Raw genomic sequence first — 19409 nt, forward strand, 5'->3', positions numbered from 1 at the left:
ATGAAATGCCTTTGGGCACTGGAGGCAGGTCCTGGGGGCAACACTGCTGGCAGTGACAGCCTCGGTGATCTGGTCCTACATTATTCTTTCTGGAGGGCCTACTGGCCCCCAATGGGTAGAGGACCTCTTTTCCAATGTTGATTCTCCTAGCACAAAGCTGGAGATGCTCGGTGCCTTTTTCCCGGCCTGTTGAGCCATTTGAATTAGTGCTGAAGCACTTTTACCATTTTCTACGTGCAGAAGGCTTTGAGAGTTTAAGGCTGCCTATTTTTGAATGATTTTAAAAAAATTTTCAGAACACAGTTCCCTTTTAAGGGCTCCAGACTGCGCTCTAAAATGACAGCCTTGCTTTAAGAGAGTACAGCCTTGTTCCAGGATGCTACAGGGAGGCAACATTGGGCCTCCTGCTGAGCGCACAGCCTGAAGCAGCACATCCCTTGCTGAGCTGTGTGCTGAATCTTTCACATCAGTACCTGCTTTTTTTATGGCCCTGAATGAACCACAGCCCACGGTGCCACCACCCATTTTCTGTCCTTATCGAATTTCTAGGCCCTGATGTTTTGACTCCAGCCACCTTTGCATTTCCCACTCTCTCTGCTTTACTCATGGACACGGAAAGGGGAGAGCAATTGATCTCTGCTGTGCCCATTTTTGGGGTGACTAATTATCATTGGGGGAACATCATTTCAGGGCTCAACCTCTAACATTTGACCCGCCCCGGAAGTTTATCACCTTCCAAACTGCCCGCCTGAAAGTTGTTTGGTACCTTGAATATGCAAATCAGGATCCCAATGCCTGTTTTAAGATCCTGCTTGATATTCATCATAAATTGGGTCACGCATTATTGTTCATATTAATTAGTCCAAGGAGTCTCCAGAGAATACAATGTCCACACCAGCAAAGACATGCTGATCCAGACCAACTTGAACAACCTACCATTCTTGCTATTGAGGGAATGCAGCGAAGGTTCACCAGACTGATTCCTGGGATGGCAGGACTGACATGTGAAGAAAGACTTGATTGACTAGGCTTATATTCACTGGAATTTAGAAGAATGAGAGGGGATCTCATAGAAATATATAAAATTCTGACGGGATTGGACAGGTTAGATGCAGGAAGAATGTTCCCGATGTTGGGGAAGTCCAGAACCAGGGGTCACAGTCTAAGGATAAGGGGTAAGTCATTTAGGACTGAGATGTGGAGAAACTTCTTCACTCAGAGAATTGTGAACCTGTGGAATTCTCTACCACTGAAAGTTGTTGAGGTCAATTCTAGATATATTCAAAAGTGAGTTAGATGTGGCCCTTATGGCTAAAGGGATCAAGGGGTATGGAGAGAAAGCAGGAATGGGGTACTGAAGTTGCATGATCAGCCATGATCATATTGAATGGTGGTGCAGGCTCGAAGGGTCGAATGGCCTACTCCTGCAACTATTTTCTATGTTTCTATGTAACCCGTCTCAAATCTCGAAGGCTATTTTGGACCGTCACCAAAGCCCTTCAGCAATCTCCCCTCAGCCTTGATGACTGATGGCGAATTGCTTGGAAGAACTATGACATACGAAAAGGATTCCTTATAGAGGACCCCACAGTACAACCTGAACGATCAAACGTTCCTCGCAAACAGTGGACAACCATCAACCGCCTCAGAACTGGTCAGATGGACCGAATGGCCTATTTCCATGCTGTAACCATTCTATGATTCTATGGTTGATGCTGCCACCTTCTCCATAGGTGGGAGATTAAAGCATCCCCATCATGTGACTGTGGAGCTCCTAATCAGACCCTGGAGCATATCATTGAGTACTGCCCTCAGAGGAAATTTGCAAGCAACCTACAAGATATCCACGCTGTTGCATGGGAAGCATTGACTTGGATATCTGACTTAGATATTGACATTTGATTTGCTTTGCTACTCCTGTACAGAAGAAGAAGAGTCCAAGGAGAGTTAGCGTTCAGTAAAACAATTAATGGATTTGGGTTGGGTTGAGAGTTCTGTCGAAGGATCATTGACCTGAAAGTTAACTCTGTGTCTCACTCCACAGATGCTGCCTGACCTGCTGAGTATTTCCAGCATTTTTCTATTTTTCTATTTTCTATTTTTCTAATGGATTTGCAGTTGAAGTTGGGGAAAATGGAGCAGGAACATTAGCTACGCCCACACGACCCATTTAAATGTGGCCCCGGGCGGGTATTAATGGGAAACGATGCTGAGGACAATTAGACAGAATTTGTTTTATTTTGTTTTTACTTGATTTTATTCAGTTTAGCGTCCAAAAAACACTCAAGTGTCAGCCGTGGCTCAGTGGGTAGCACTCTCTCGCCTCTGAGTCAGAAGGTTGTGGGTTCAAGTCCCACTCTCGAGACTTGAGCACAAAAATCTAGGCTGACACTCCAGTGCAGTGCTGAGGGAGCGCTGCACGGTTGGAGGTGCCGTCTTTCGGATGAGATGTTAAACCGAGGCCCTGTCTGCTCTCTCAGGAGGACGTAAAAGATCCCATGGACCTATTTCGAAGAAGAGCAGGGGAGTTCTCCCCGGTTTCCTGACCAATATTTATCACTCAACCAACATTACTAAAAATAGATTATCTGATCATTATCACATTGCTGTTTGTGGGAGCTTGCTTGTGTGCAAATTGGCTGCTGCGTTTCCTACATTGCAACAGTGGCTAATCTTCAAAAGTATTTAATTTGCTGTAAAGCGCTTTGGGACGTCCGGTGGTCCTGAAAGGCACTGTAGAAATGCAAGTCTCTCTTTTTTTTCTTAGTCCAAACCCTGTTGTAAATCAAAGGGAAACCCAGCCTGGATTGTGTATTGATTTGGATATTGTTTCCATGTGTGTTTGCTGTTTGGATAGAACTAAAAAAAATTTGCGTTGTTAATTATAATATTTTGTAACTGGTTTCTAAAGGATTCCTGGTGCTGTCCGTAATTTTATTCAGTACATGTTGCATTTTTTGTATAAATCTGAGTTATCGTCAGCGCTCTGTGAAGATTTTACTGCTGAGCGATGTACTGCCTTAACGTTTGCATCAGGTCCTTCAGGAAGGGATTAACAGATAAAACGCTGAGCTAATGTAAAATAATGTGTTCTTTGTTTAGCAGCTTTCATTAGCTGGGAACATTGCTTGTTTTATTGAACACTCTGAAGCTTCTTGGACTAATTAGCAAGAGCAATAATACTGACGCGGCCACATCATTGTGAGTGCTTCCTTTCTGAATTTATTGCGGATATAATAGTGACTGATGATTGATCTACCCTCCTTTCTGTTTGGGATATGAGGGTATTTGTCTCCTGCCTCAAGTGGATGAGCTAGTTGTTGCCAGCCAATGACTAATGGCTGAGAGCGCGATAATTAGTTCCAATACTAAGTAGAGTCAGCAGGTTCACTAAGCTCCCTGGCATGGGCCACAGATGTGGCTGGAAGGGAAAAAGGGTAGACAACCATAATCATATTCCGTTTTAAGCTACTGTAATGTCCGTAAGCGTACAAGGCAATTCACGTACCCAGCTAAAACAATAATCTTTCTGTGCAGCAGAGTAAAGACTGAATGATTTCAACCCCCGATTACCCAGTGGAAACCAGGCTGGTGGGCAGTTAAAATCGTCCATGGGTCTCAGCCACCCAGGCCCCACTGTCTGGTCTTTTAATCTGCTCTTCTGAGCAAGCGAGAGCGATAGACACTGGAAACCAGCAGGAGCCTTCATTAAATATACAAAGCGTGCTCCAATGATATGATCGGGTCCCCCTGCAGGGGTTAAAGTCGGCCCTCAAAAGCTGGTGAATGGTAGATTATAAAAGTGGCAAAAGAACCAAAGGCGACATCAGGAAAAAATGTTTTTTACACAGCGAGTGGTTGGGATCTGGAATGCACTGGCTGAAAGAGTGGTCATCATCATAGGCGGGTCCTCGAATGAGGATGATCTGCTTCCACACCAAAAGGGATGAGTTTGCAGATGTTTCAATGAAGGACCCGGTATTCCAGACCTGAACTCCAGGGTTGGAAGATGCCTGTCCGTGGATTTTTTTAATGTGTGGTGACTGTTGCACATTAGCCACCATACAGGCTTGACAGAGATAGGTATTTATCCAGTGGCAAGGGTTAACCAGGACGACTGGAGACCTGCTCTGCTGAATGGACATAGTGCGCACACATATCGCAGTGTGGGCTGGCCCGTGCTGCCCCAGGGCCCCCCGGCTCTTCTGGGCCCCGTACCCCTATTTGCCGCTCCTCCGCCACAAACACTCGCCGTACCTCCACCACACCTTTCACCGCTCCTCCACCACGAACTCTCACCGCTTACATATCTAACAATAGCAAAATACTGGACGCTGTTATAACTCTTAACTTTTTCCACTTCTGATGAAAAAACGTTGACCTGAGATCTGTTTCTCTCTTCACAGATGCTGCCTGGCCTGCTGAATATTTCCAGTGTTCTCTGCTTATATTCCCACTTTAATTAACATCAGTGAAATATAGTGGTACAACCGTAATTCTCAACGCGGCTCCAAAAGAGTGGTGGAGGCAGACTCAATCGCGGCTTTCAAAAGGGAGTTGGATAAGTACCTGAAGGAAAAACAAATTGCAGTGCTACGGGGAAAGGGCGGGGGAGTGGGATGAGCTGAGGTGCTCTTGTAGAGAGCCGGCACGAGCTCGCCGGGCCAAGTGGCCTCCTTCTGTGCTGTAACCATTCTCTGATTCAGTCACTGTAACATTGTATCCTGTGTCACCGCTAGTCCAACTTTACTCACATGAGATGGAGATCTAATCCAGTTTGGTCGCGGGTCAAACTGTCTTTTCCTCAAAGTCAATCAAAAAAACACTTTTAAGAATTTGGAGGATAATGCTGTCAGTCTTATGGACATGCTAAGGGATCTCTTCCTCATGGGGTGCTGTTTCGGTACATTTTTAAGTCCTCGCTACACGATTTACCCACGTTCACAAAATATTAGCAATAAAATTCCCGCAAATCGTACGAGCAATATTATTAATAATAGTAATGATGCTTGCATTAATATTAGTCACTGATTGTGTTTCTCAGGGTGTTGTGCGCAGCAGGGTTGAATGCCTGTGGAAAGCATTTCCATCTGCGTGCTATTGTGTATCTCTAATGGCAAGTGTGAGCGCTGTTTCAGAAAGGATCAAATGACCAAATGAGTCAGTGGCCTCAGATGTTTCTTACAAGATAAATCGCCTCCAGCTCCTGAAACATATTTAGCCTTTTCTGCACTAGGGGCCTTTGGGATGAATCTTGACTTTGTGTGATAATGTAAAATGTGCGATACTTAGGAAATACATAACACAGAAAAAGGCCATTGGGCCCAACCATGGGGTGAGGTATAATCCAGTTTATGCTCCACTCGAGCCTCCTCCCGTCTTTCCTCATCTAACTCTATCAGCATAACCCTCTATTCCTTTCTCTCTCATGCTTATCTAGCTGTCCCTTAAATGCACCTCTACTATTCGTTTCAACCATACCCTGTGTTGGAGAGTTCCTCATTCTTACCACTCTCTCCATTTTTATTTCCATTGACTTCCAGTTACACTATTGCACAAAGTCAAAATGACCCACAATGAACTCCTGGGCACAGCTGATAATGAAGAATCAGGTGGGGAAGGTCCCTTTCCCATAATGGCCACTGTCTGATGCTGAAATCCCGGAGCTATGATACTGTTAAAGGTGTCTGACAAGGTAGCGATGGTTGGCACATCATTGAATTTCATCCCAATTTTCTTCACACATTTCATGTTGAGTTTCAGTGTCATAAGAACATAAGAAATAGGAGCAGGAGTTGGCCATACGGCCCCTCGAGCCTGCTCCGCCATTCAATCTCTTCTCCTTTCAGTGACTATCAGCCTTGGTCTCAGTCACTGGGATAAACATTGGGTGGTGCGAGGTGTGGCAGTTGACTGGGATGTCTGGTGCATTGTGAATAATTTATTAACTCGGTGAGGTGTATTAGATGTGGAGATGAGTCAAACTTCTTGAATTCTTTCCGGATGTGCATGGGTACTCATGACTTTAGTTACCTTAGCCAACCTTGTGAGATAGTCAAGGTGACACTGACTGCCTGAGACGTATCCCTAGATACTGCCTGTATCAGCCTCTGCTGGAGTTCCCTGTTTTGTGTGTGCCAAAGACCACGGGCTGGAAATTCGGTCGGAGGCTTCTTCGGGCGCTAATGGCGGCAGGACAGTAACTTTTGCGGCGGGAAATGGTTTGCAACGGCAGCCAAAAAATTTGGTTGCTATGCCCCGAGAGTGAGACAGAGCGTGAAGGGAGGCGTTCCACACCTCTCTTAGCACCCTAGGCCGGCTGAGCAACTGAAAATCCTGAGCTAAAGAGCTGGCCTCGGAGCGCCATCAGGGAGGCCTTCCTAGGGAAAAAAAAATCGCCAAAAAACACAAAAAACGTTTCCGATAAATGACTCCCTCCAAATACGGGTGAATTGCAAAAAATAAATCAGAGAAATATTAATTTTACTTACCTTTTCTAATCGTTCCTTCCCATAGTGCCCCAGGACCGCTCTGCACTCCAGCTTTCAAAGTCGCTGTCACCATGGGACGCTACTGGTGCCACTACAACCGAATATCGAAACGCTGTAGAATCTGGGGGTGTTGCACACTGGCTCGATGCCCCCCGGCCGATACTGGTCAGTGCCACCAGCACCAGTGCACTGAATGTGCCGAGTGGCACGAATGCTGGCGCTCGTGGCTCCGACCCCTTTAGCGCCCCTCTTCCGACCCTTCCCAGAGGCGCCAAGCAACCGAATTTCTGCCCCACTGTCTCTCCTTGCTCATCTCTCTGCCAACACACCTCAAGGAAGCATCTGTAAGTTTGGGAGTTTTGTCCCAGCAGATGGCCCTGATGCTGAGTGCTGCTATTTCTCTCTCTCTGATCCTCAATTTCACGTGCCCTTTAAGCAGATGTTGGCTTCTAAATGCTAAATGCTGAAACTGCATTCCCGTCACTCTTGGTGGAGGGAAGCTACTCAGGAGCAAGTATCCTGCTGCAAACCTGCCCTGCATTCCAAATGAAGCCCCATCCAGGAGAATGCCGTGGCTTTGCACCCATGTCACGTTAGCAGGCAGAAGATTCAGCCTCAAATGTAGCCTCCCTACCCCGAACCCCAACTGCGACCCGTGAGTTCAGCACAGATCGTGAGTCAAGCCTGGGACATGTGCTGATCACTGGATACACTCACAGGGGACAGCCATTTCCTTCATTGTGCCGTAAAATAAGATGTCTATCTAGATAATAAAAAGCAGAAAATGCTGGAAATACTCAGCAGGTCAGACAGCATCTGTGGAGAGAGAAACAGGGTTAACCTTTCAGGTCGATGACCCTTCGTCAGAACTGGAAAAAGTTAGAGATGTAACAGATTTTTAAGCAAGTGTCTGGGCTGGGAAGAGGGGAGAGGGGAGGAGAGAACAAGAGGGAAGGTGTGTGCTATGATGGAAGTTAGAAGAAGTTAAGAGCAAAAAGGAATGATGGTGAAAAGCAAAAGGGACAAGTTAAGAAACAAAAGATGAGTCTAGATAGGGTGTGAATGGAAATGGCAGAATCAGCAACAGCTGCCGTGGGGAAAAAAGGGGCAGAGGTTAAGGTCTGAAATTGTTGAACTCGATGTTGACTCCAGAAGGTTGTAAAGTGCCTAAACGAAAGATGAGGTGCTGTTCTTCGAGCTTACATTGAGCTTCATTGGAACAGTGGCCAAGGACAGAGAGATCCGAGTGGGAGTGGAACGAGGAACTAAAGTGACAGGCGACTGGAAGCTCAGGGTCACGTTTACGGACTGAAGGGAAGTGTTCCGCAAAGTGGTCACCTAATCTGCGTTTGGTTTCCCCAATGTAGAGGAGACCACATCGTGAGCAGCGAATACAGTATACTAAATTGAAAGAAGTACAAGTAAATCTGGAAGGAATGTTTGGGGCCCTGGATATTGGGAAGGGAGGAGGTAAAAGGACAGGTGTTGCATCTTCTGCACATGTATTGGGTGTCTGAAATGAGGTAGGGTTGTGGTGAGGTGAGGGTCTGAAAGCAAGCAGTGCATGTTTGCACTATGTACAGCTTGTAAATCAATAGATATTGTGGGATGTGAGAAGGAGGGTAATAAATGCAGCATCTTGTATCCTTTCAGCTTGCCAGTGGCCAAGGGCTCAACCATGCCCCTGCCAGGAATGGCCATTACACAGTCTGCTCCAAGGTGGTGAGGATGAAGCTCGGAATGTGAGGTGTGCCTCACATATGGTACAAATTGTTGCTCGGTGAGTGATGGGGATGCTGGGGGGTTCGTGCAATGAGCTGCGTGCGAGGCTAATGGTGCAGTTGGTAGGATACGGCTTTTGAATATGCACTCACTGACCTTTGACCACGGGCCTGAGGTCATGAAACTTCTATGGGCGCTGGAGCCAGATCATGGGGGGGCGACACAGCTGGCAGTGATGGCCTCGGTGATCTGGTTCCACATCCTTCTTTCTGGAGTGCCTCTGGCCTCCTGTGGGTAGAGGACCTCTCCCAGTTTTGACTCCCTGCACAAAGCTGAGTGCTATGTCCGAGACCCAGGGTGCCCTTTTCCTAGCCTGTTGAACCATTTGTGTTCACGCTGAAGCAATTTTAGCACTTTTCTTTCATCTGTTCGGCTTTAAAAGCTGCAGATTCCCAATTGTGAATGATTTTATTTTTATGCGCAGAAGGCAGCTCAGCTTTCAGAGCTGAGGACTGCCTTGGAAAGGATTGACGGGCTGTGTGCTCAGCATGGGACCCAGGTGGTGTGAACTTGGGGCCCCTGCTGAGTGCATAGCCTGTCAGCAGTACATTCCTCAATAAGCTGTGCGCTCCTATCATATTAATTAGCAGGCAGCACCAAATTGACGTGCTCCTCGAGGTCGTCCTCCAAGGCCATCTGCAGTGTCCCCCCACTGAAAGCCACCAGCCAAGCTGCAGCCACTGGGGTAGCACTGCGTGACATCCGACGGATTGGCAAAGGCACAGAGAAGACAGTCACTGAGGCAATACACAAGGGTGAGGAGTTTATTTTTTGATGTAATATTGTTTGGATGCATATATGGATAAAGTTTGATTGGAAAGTATGCTTTGTGGTGGCTTTTATTTCAGCATGGTGGCCAAGAGGACGTTGTGATGGTTAGTAACTGAGAGAAACATAGAATCATAGAAACATAGAAAGTAGGTGCAGGAGTAGGCCATTCGGCCCTTCGAGCCTGCACCACCATTCAATATGATTATGGCTGATCATGCACTTTCAGTACCCCATTCCTGCTTTCTCTCCATACCCCTTCATCTCTTTAGCTGTAAGGACCACATCTAACTCCCTTTTGAATATATCTAACGAACTGGCCTAAACAGGTTCACCTCTCTCTGAGTGAATAAGTTTCTCCTCATCTCGGTCCTAAATGGCTTACTCCTTATCCTTAGACTGTGACACCTGGTTCTGGACTTCCCCAACATCGGGAACATTCTTCCTGCATCTAATCTGTCCAATCCCACAGAATTATATATGTTTCTATGAGATCCCCTCTCATTCTTCTAAATTCCAGTGAATATAAGCCTAGTCGATCCAGTTTTTCTTCATATGTCAGTCCTGCTATCCCGGGAATCAGTCTGGTGAACCTTCTCTGCACTCCCTCAATAGCAAGAATGTCGTTCCTCAGATTAGGAGACCAAAACTGGACACAATACTCAAGGTGTGGGAGAGAAGATAAGGTGTGGGACAAATATTTAGAGGGGAATTAGGGTTGTGTCATCTATCTGCTGGTACTGCAGATAGATGATTCAATCCCGGATATCCTGGATATCCTGGTACTACCACAATCTGGAGCCTTGTGGCCTGATCACCATCAAACATAAGGAGACCAACCCTGCTTCCAAAGGGAGTGTAGAAGGGAAGGCTAGATGTTGCACCAACCATACCTTCGAATGAGGTATGAACCTATTGAGACTGCTGTACAGGTTTACCCGCACACCAAACACAAAAGCAGCAAGCTACTGACAGAACAAAGTTCTGCAACCCTGTCACATCAAGTTAAGAATGGTGGTGGATAACTAAGTAACTAATGGGAGAAAGAGGAGGCTCTAAGGACATCTCCATTCTTGACCACAGTGGAGTCCAGTAGTTGAGTGCAAAAGTCAAGGCTGCACCTTCAGCCAAAAGTAAAGAAAGACTTGAATTTCTTTCGCATCTTTCATGACTACTGGACGTCCTAAAGCACTTTGCAGCCAATTAAGTGCTTTAAAAAAACAGTGTAGTCACTGTTGTAACGTAGGAACCGCAACAGCCAATTTGCACACAAGGTCTCACAAACATCAACGTGATCACAACCAGATAATCTGTTTTCGTGATGTTGGTTGAGGAATAAATATTTGCCAAGACACCAGGGATAACTCCCCTGCTCTTCTTCAAAATAGTGCTGTGGGATCTTTTACATCCACCTGAGAGAGCAGACAGGGCCTCGGTTTAACATTGCATCTGAAAGATAGCACCTCCGACTTCCTCAGCACGGCACTGGAGCATCAGCCTAGATTGTTGTGATCAAGTTCCTGGAGTGGAACTTGAACCCACAACTTTCTGACTCAGAGGTGAGGGCGCCACCCATTGAATCACTGGCTACAGAGATTTACTCTGATCCGTTGGTTTGTGATATCAGTAGCAAGTTATAATCCCACTTGGCAACCTCCTGAGACCTCCATGATCATAACTGCCCATGTCCAGACAATTTGATTCATTCTATGTGACATTAAAAAGTTGCTGAATTTCCTGGACATAGCAAAAGGCCATGGGTCGTGATAATATCCCTATTGTAGTGCTAAAGACCTACACAATAGCCCTAGCTTCCCCTAGCCAAGCTGTTCCAGTATAGCTATAACACTGGCATCTACCCAACAGTGTAGATTTTCCCAAGTGTACCGGTTCCACTAAGCCAAATGAAATGCAACCTCATCAATTATCATCTATCAAGCTCCTCCCAATCCTCAAATCAAGTGAATGAAAGAGTCACCAAGCAGTACCTACTTACCAATGCTCGATTTGAGTTCCACCAGAACCACTTGGCTCCAGACCGCATCACACCCTTGATCCAGACATAGAGTCAAGGGTTAATGCCAATGGGGAGTAGCTGCCCCTGTCATCACAGAATCATAGAAATTTACAGCACGGAAGGAGGCCATTTCAGCCCATCGTGTCTGCGCCGGCCGACAAAGAGCCATCCAGCCTAATCCCACTTTCCAGCTCTTGATCAGTAGTCTGTAAGTTACAGCACTTCAAGTGCACATCCAAGTACTTTTTAAATATGGTGAGGGTTTCTGCCTCTACCACCCTTTCAGGCAGTGACTTCCAGACTCCACCAGCCTCTGGGTGAAAACATTTCTCCTCAAATCCCCTCTAAACCCCCTACCAATTACTTTAAATCTGTGCCCCCCTGGCTATTGACCTCTCTGCTAAGCGGAATAGGTCCATCCTATCCACTTTATCTAGGCCTCTCATAATTTTATACACCTCAATAAGGTCTCCCCTCAGCCTCGTCTGTTCCAAAGAAAACAAGTCCAGCCTATCCAATCTTTCCTCATAGCTAAAATTCTCCAGTCCTGGCAACATCCTCGTAAATCTTCTTTGTACCCTCTCATGGCCATTGGCAGCATCTCCAACTTCCGCTCCAAGTCACACACCTTTCTGAGTTGGATACATATCATCATTCCTTCATTGTCTCAGGGTGAATATCCTGGAATATCAACAATTGCAGGAATTCCAACAGCATGAGGACGGCGGAGGTTTAAGAAGGTCCACCACTACCTTCTCAGGCAACTATCAATGCAGCCTTTGCCAGCAACACCCACCTAACAAAAAATAGATGAAGAAAATGCTCAGGGTTCATTAGGTTGGTTGTGTTGTCGATATCGGTGCTCATGGAGCCTGCTGGAGTTTTCAGAATGGCAACGTGTTTGAAGAATTTCATATTTCCAGTCTTGATTGGTGTTTTCGTAATAACAGCAATGTTTCAATGCAATTCATCGGCAGTCCCTCGGAATCGAGGAGGACTTGCTTCCACTCCCAAAGTGAGTTATTTGATGGCTGAACAGTCTGATACGAGAGCCACAGACCCTGTCACAGGTGGGACAGACATTCGTCGAGGGAAGGGGTCGGTGAGGCTGGTTTGCCGCACGCTCCTTCCGCTGCCTGCGCTTGGCCTCTTCACGTTCTTTACCTCCCGGATGCACTTTCTCCACCTCGGGCGGTCTTCGGCCAGGGTCTCCCAGGTGTCAGTGGTGATGTCGCACTTTACCAGGGAGGTTTTGAGGGTGTCCTTATAAAGTTTCCACTGTCCTTCTTTGGCTCGTTTACCACGAAGGAGCTCCGCATAAAGCATTTGCTTCGGGAGTCTCGTATCTGGCATGCGAACTATGTGGCCTGCCCAGCAATACACTGTTGACAAAACCCGCTCCGAAATGAAGCATGATGTGATTCTGCCTTGTAAATTGTTTTCAGCCAATTAATGCAAGCCGTGAAGGGTTAATGAACTGAATCAACTCCACCAGTTGTAACTGCAACTCAAAGCAACACCGAGAAACATCTTGTATAAAACCAACATGCCCCACACATGACCTCATTTATGTACACATATCTCAGGCACGTGCTCATTTCCAGATCACAGTGGATTATCTTGTGACTTGCGATCCTGCTATTTCCAGCAAGGATCCATTGTTTCCACAGATTTTTCATTTTCATACACATACCAGAACTGAGGTTTTGGGACAATGTTTTATTCTAACCTCATGTCTTTAGACTCACTGGATGGAAATTCTCTCAGTTCTTTTCTGTAATTTAATGCAGATTTCTCTCCACACACCATCCACCCCTTTGCCACCATGCCAAGCATAGTTCAATTTGAAAATGTCTCACTTTTGATAAGCACTGCTTTGAAGGTACCGGCAATATTAACACTGGAATTTGTTAGTTAGCTGAAAACTTAGAAACGTGCAGCATGGAGAGTCATCTGACCCACAGTTCCTGGGTGCGCAAGTCATGTTTTACACCAGAACGATCCGGAATACAGGCCGAATGTCGGCTACACTTGGACTTGGCCCTATTTGAGCCAGGCTTTCAAAGTCCGTTTGTGAGGACCGTGGGGGAATATTCCTCAGGAAATTCCTCCCTTAACGTCTTTGAAAGACCTCAGCAGATCTCATGCCAGCTGAGACTTTCTTCTAAACAACAACAACAACTTGTATTTATATAGCGCCTTTAACATAACGCAGGAGTATTCTGTGATAAAAAGTTGAACACATAAGTAGAAATTAGCCCAGGTGACCAAAAGCTTGGTCAAAGAGGTAGGTTTAAAGGAGCGCCTTAAAGGAGGAAAGAGAGGTAGAGAGGCGGAGAGGTTTAGGCTGGGAGTTCCAGAGCTTGGGGCCCAGGCAACAGAAGGCACAGCCACCAATGTTTGAGCAATTAAAATCAGGGCTGCTCAAGAGGGCAGAATTAGAGGAGCGCAGATATCTCGGGGGTGGTTCTGGGACTGGAGGAGATTACAGAGATAGGGAGAGGCAAGGCCTTGGAGGTATTTGAAAACAAGGATGAGAATTTTGAAATCGAGGCGTTGCTTAACCGGAAGCCAATGTAGGTCAGTGGGCACAGGGGTGATGGGTGAGCAGGACTTGGTGTGAGTTAGGACACGGGGCAGCAGAGTTTTGGATCACCTTGATAGAGAATTCAAGCTCTGCAGCCTGGCTGCAGTTTTGAGAAAACACAGACCACATTGCATTAAGTCATCAATCAACATGACATTACAGGACCTTGGGTAGCGAGCAAATTAAAAGGTTAAAAGACTAGTAATTGAGCCAATAAGGTCAAAGGAGAGTTCTTTTCTGTAAATTGAGTCAGGTATAAGAACAGCCATTTTGGCCATGTGGTCTCAGAAGGACAAAGGCCGGGCTTAAAGGTAAGAGCTTGTTGCTGCTGCCAGAATAAAATTACATTAAAATTATCACCGGAGTTCGTATTTCTTTGGAAATTAAGAGATCTAACAATTTTAGCATCACGAACACGATCGCTGAGGAAAGAAACTGAATTTTGGATATTGGACCTACATACTGAGGTAAGAACTCCTCTTTATAAAAGTCCTCGATCAAAAGTCTAAATTCGCCTCTCCTACGCGATTCCGAAAGCCTCCGGTTTGCGAACCCTCCGGTTGGTAGTCGGCTCGAGGTCCCATAGATGTCTAACTTCGGCGGTGTGTTAGTTAATTAATCACCGACCCACTGATCGGCTGGAAAGCCTATGACTCGAGACCCCAGTAAAGAAATCAGTATTATGGCAGCAGGAGATAAGAGCAAAGAATTGCCTACAACTGTTAAAAGCACCACCTGAGGTTTCGATAGATGAAATCCTCCCAACTGTTGAAAGAATACATAGAGCAACAATTCGACTTATCTAAAACCTGTATTAAGATCGAACAAAAGTACGGAACCTCTAACGGACAATGGTCCTTGGACGAGATTAAAAGGGTCTGGGGAAAAACGACCCATATGAAAAATAAAGAGCGAATCAGATGGTCCCTAACCGTTATGGGACAGATCCGACAGCGGAATGAAATTATAACGCATTCCCAACATGATAGGGACCTGACCAGTACAAAGGACCAATTGCAAGCTCTTTGTGCACAGCTGCAACAGAAAAGATTTGAACTTGAAAAGTCGGAAGCCGAAGTTAAAGATCTTAAAGGTGAAATTAAAGAATGGAAAAAATCATTAGGTCAAGAGACAGTAATAGGAAAAGGAAAATGTATCGGTCAATTCCCAGGGTACCCATGTTTGGATAAATTAAAAGCGCAAACCCGAGGAATAGATACGGATTCTGAATCCTCTGACGATACAGGGTCGGAGGATGAAGAATTAGGGGTGCGATTTGCCCCGTTTAAAAAAAGACGAGTTGTAGTCAAATCAGAAGAGACTGCGGATGAGGACGGAACCAAAAAAACGAAGAACAGGATGTATGCAAAATATTTAGTTCATGATCCGGCAGACCCAGAGAAAATTGATAAATGGTCCAAGGAGTTGTCCAATCCAAAGAAAGGGGGAGTGAAAATGTGGGACCAATTGGACCGCTTAAGAACTATATATCAACTTCGTCCCTGGAACGGAGTGCAAATTTTGACCATAATGGTGCCAAAAACACAGGGAAGAAAATTGCACGACAAGATAGAAGAAGCTTTGGGGCAGGATGAGCAACAATTAAATGCAGGATGGGAGGCAATTAAACACTGGCTGCAAGCCTTCAGTCCAGCTAAAACAGAATGGGGAAAAATTGCAGCCTTCCAACAGAAAGGAACAGAGGTGGTCCTGGAGTATGATGAGTGGTTTAAATGCACATGGCTAGAACATTCGGGTATGGATTATACGGATGAGGAAATGGATAAACAAGTGTTTGGACCCCTGAAAGCAGCTTTCGTGGCAGGTCTAAAGCCAGAACTGTCCAAAATGCTTAAGGTAGTGTTATCGGACTGGGAAGGTAGAGGAACTACCTTTGCAGCATTGGTGGATCGATGTAACCAATTAGATCGGGATATGGGGGCTAAAGTCCGAGCTGTACAAGCTGTGGGATGGAAAGCCCAGGATTCCGATAAACAGTCATTCGGAAAATTACCCGGAAAATGTCATTATTGTGGGAAAGAAGGTCATTGGGCCAAGACGTGCAGGGCAAAACAGCAAGGTCATGGCCGGGGAAGAGGACGCAGCCAGGGATACAATTCAGCCAACAAACCAGGATTGTTACAAGATAATGACCTCATAGAAGCATTTAAGCGACTGACAATACAACAACAGAAGGAGTTACTTGGGATAGCAAAAAACGATTAGAGCCCACCCTGGCCCCCCTCCTCGCACTAATACAACAGAGGGGAGATGGGCTATATATAACTGTGAGGGTGGGCGATAAGGATATGGACTGTCTTTTAGACACAGGGGCGGAATTAACATGCTTACCCCTACAATATGGAGACTTTTTGCCATTGGATGGTAGGGCACGTACAACCTATGGAGTTGGGGGCCATAAAATGGAAATTAAAAGGACAACACCGGTACTTATAGGGCTGGGTCCACATGAACTAAACACGCCAGTCTGGATAGGCCCAGTAGATCAACCCCTTTTGGGAATGGATGTTCTAATCCAAGTAGATTCATCGTTACATTTCGAGGATGGTCGGGTGACATGGTCAATTAGAACTTTGAAGAAAGAAGAATTGAAGGAACACCCGATTTGGGCTAAAGATAAGAACGATTGTGGCCTACTCCAGATGGAGCCTGCGTCATTTACCGGGACCAAGCCTCCATGCACTAAACAGTATCCCATCAGTCCAACTGCCATCGTGGGAATCTTACCGGTTATTCAGCAATTGGAGAAACAAGGGGTGCTTATTAAAATGCATAGCTCCTCCAATAGCCCCGTGTGGCCGGTACAGAAATCTAATGAGACTTGGCATTTGACTGTCGATTATAGGAAAGCTAACCAATGTATTGATCAAAAAGTTCCTTTGGTCGCAGATCCCTCCACATGCCCTCAAACCGGAACATAAATATTTCTCGGTTATAGATATGGCCAACGGATTTTGGTCAGTGCCTCTGGCACCAGAGGTTTGACAGTGGTTTGCTTTTACGGTCCAAGGACAACAGTATACTTGGACCCCATTACCGCAGGGTTTCCACAACAGCCCTACGGTATTCCACATGGCTTTACAAAGCCATTTGCGAGAATTACCTCCCCTGTCATCCACAGTCATCCAATGATGATATCCTGCTAGCTTCAAACACGGAAGAACAGCATGAACAAGATTTATGAGCTTTGCTGGACCACCTTTGGCTGAAAGGACATAAAGCCAGCATCGACAAAGCACAAATATCCCAAGAAGAGATTGTGTACCTGGGACAAAAGATTTCACAAGGAAAGAGAGAACTTACCCAGGATAGAACTGCAGCCATTCGGGCTGCTAAAAAAACCCACCACTATTCAGGAACTAAGGTCTTTTTTGGGATTGTGTAACTTTAACAGAAATTGGATTGACTCCTTCACACAGCTTGCTCAGCCACTGAATGATATTTTAAAGGGGAAACGTGCCTCTAAAGAAGCCATCACCCTCACTAAGGACCAGCAAGAGGCCTTCCTGAGTTTGAAAAAGGCTTTGTGTTCGGCACCGGCTCTGGGAATCCCCGACAGCGGTAAGCCATTTACCTTGTTTGTCCATGAGAAAGAAGGATATATGACAGCTATACCGACTCAAGAACATGGGGATCGGCAAAGACCTATTGGCTATTATTCGGCAAAACTGGATGCGGTAGCCCTCGGATGGGGAAGTTGCCTAAGGGCCAGGGAAGCTACATGTCGAGCGGTAATGATCACTGTGGGTCTAGTCCTCGACCAAAAGCTGATTGTCAAGTGTCCCCACACCGTACACGCTTTGCTGTCTATGAATAGAATGTCTCAGGTGACGGCAGCTCGATGGACCCGCTGGGCAGCGGTTTTGGAAGCTCCGAATCTCCATATCGTCCGGGCCAGCCCGGTTAATCCCGCAACTATGCTCCCGATGTCAGAATCGAGGGAGCAAGGTGGGGGGAGAATATGAAGAGCATGACTGCATAGAGATTTTAAAAGAAACAGAAGAAGCAGCCTTAGCAGCAGAGGAGCCTCTGCACAATCCAGACCTCATCCTGTTTACAGATGGTTCCTCCTTTGTTGACAATGGTACCAGAAAAGCAGGATGGGCAGTAACAACCTTATATGAGGTAGTGGCAAAAGGATGTTTACCCTCAGGAACGTCAGCACAACAGGCCGAGTTACGGGTCCTGTCAGAAGCATGTCGAATAGCAGAAGGACAGACAGCTAATGTCTACACAGATTCGTGTTATGCTTTTGGAGTCGCTCACGACTTTGGTCTGTTATGGCGGAAAAGAGGATTCCTCACTGCTGCTGGTACACCTATCCAAAATGGAAAAGAAGTCCGAGACTTACTAGAGTCCATACAATTACCTCAGGAAGTGTCCATCCTGAAGTGTAAGGCCCATACCAAGGAAAATACCACGGAAGCACAGGAAAATGCCCTAGCTGACCAGGCAGCTAAAGATGCCGCTTCACAGGGCGTTCCTCCAGAAAAACCAACACAGATGTGCAGATTGAAATCACTCAGGACTCTGACACGAGACCTTCAAACAATGCAAGGCGAGTGCTCCCGAGAGGAAAAATGGAGATGGATTGAGGCAGGAATTAAGTTTTGCGAAGATGGTGTCTGGAGACAAAGAGTTACCGACAAGCCAGTCGCGCCATAAGCGCTTATGCCTTTTTTAAGCCCAACAGATCCACTCGTGGGGACACTTGGCCTCACAACAGATGACGGCACGGTTCCAGAAAAGCTGGTGGGGTCGGGGATTTAAAAAACATGCCCAGCTGGTAGCAGATCGCTGTGTGGTCTGCCAGAAAAATAATTCTGGACCCATCACGGTAATGCCCCAACTGAGGACCCCTGCCCCTATCGGACCATTCCAGCTTCTGCAGGTTGATTATATATCTCTTCCTTCATGTCAAGGATACACTAACATTCTTGTCATGGTCGACAGATTCTCTAGATGGGTAGAAGCTGTCCCAACTAAAAGAGCCACAGCCAATCACACTGCAAAGGTCTTGTGTAAGGATTACATTCCCCGATGGGGAGTCCCGAGTAGCATTGACTCAGATCAGGGAACACACTTCACAGGTGCTGTCTGCCAAGAAGTCTGTAGGTTACTGAACATTACATGGGATTTACACTGTCCTTATCATCCACAATCATCAGGACAAGTAGAACGAATGAATCGAACTCTGAAACAACAGCTTGCCAAATATCACCAAGAAGGAACACCATGGCCCCAGGCACTATCAATAGTGCTATGTATACAGCATTAGGGCAACCTCAAACAGAACTACAGGTCTAAGCCCATTTGAAATTATAACAGGAAGACCCATGTCGCTGCCAGGAACTATTGATTTACGGAAAGCTGATGTTCACTTAATGAGTGACACTTTGTTATCATACTGTCAGAACCTAACCAATGCTATTAGTTCTGTTTCCCGACAGGTATCGGCAGCTTGGGGTAATCCACCCGAAGGAGGACACGACATCATCCTGGGAGTCTGGATGTATGTGAAAAAGTTGCATAAAGAACCTTTGGGTGCCAAGTGGGAGGGACCTTATCAAGTGTTATTGACTACCCAGGCAGCTGTTAAAGTCCAAGGAAAGAAAGCCTGGATCCACGCTTCACACATTAAACGAGCACCAGTAATTGAAGCTGAAATCTAATACTTCTTGCCAAAATTTATAAATTTACTGTATTACTGAGTGTAGGTATTCTAGGCATTTGCCTACTCCTT

This window comes from Pristiophorus japonicus, chromosome 5 (assembly GCF_044704955.1).
Source record: "Pristiophorus japonicus isolate sPriJap1 chromosome 5, sPriJap1.hap1, whole genome shotgun sequence".
Taxonomy (NCBI): Eukaryota; Metazoa; Chordata; class Chondrichthyes; family Pristiophoridae; genus Pristiophorus; species Pristiophorus japonicus.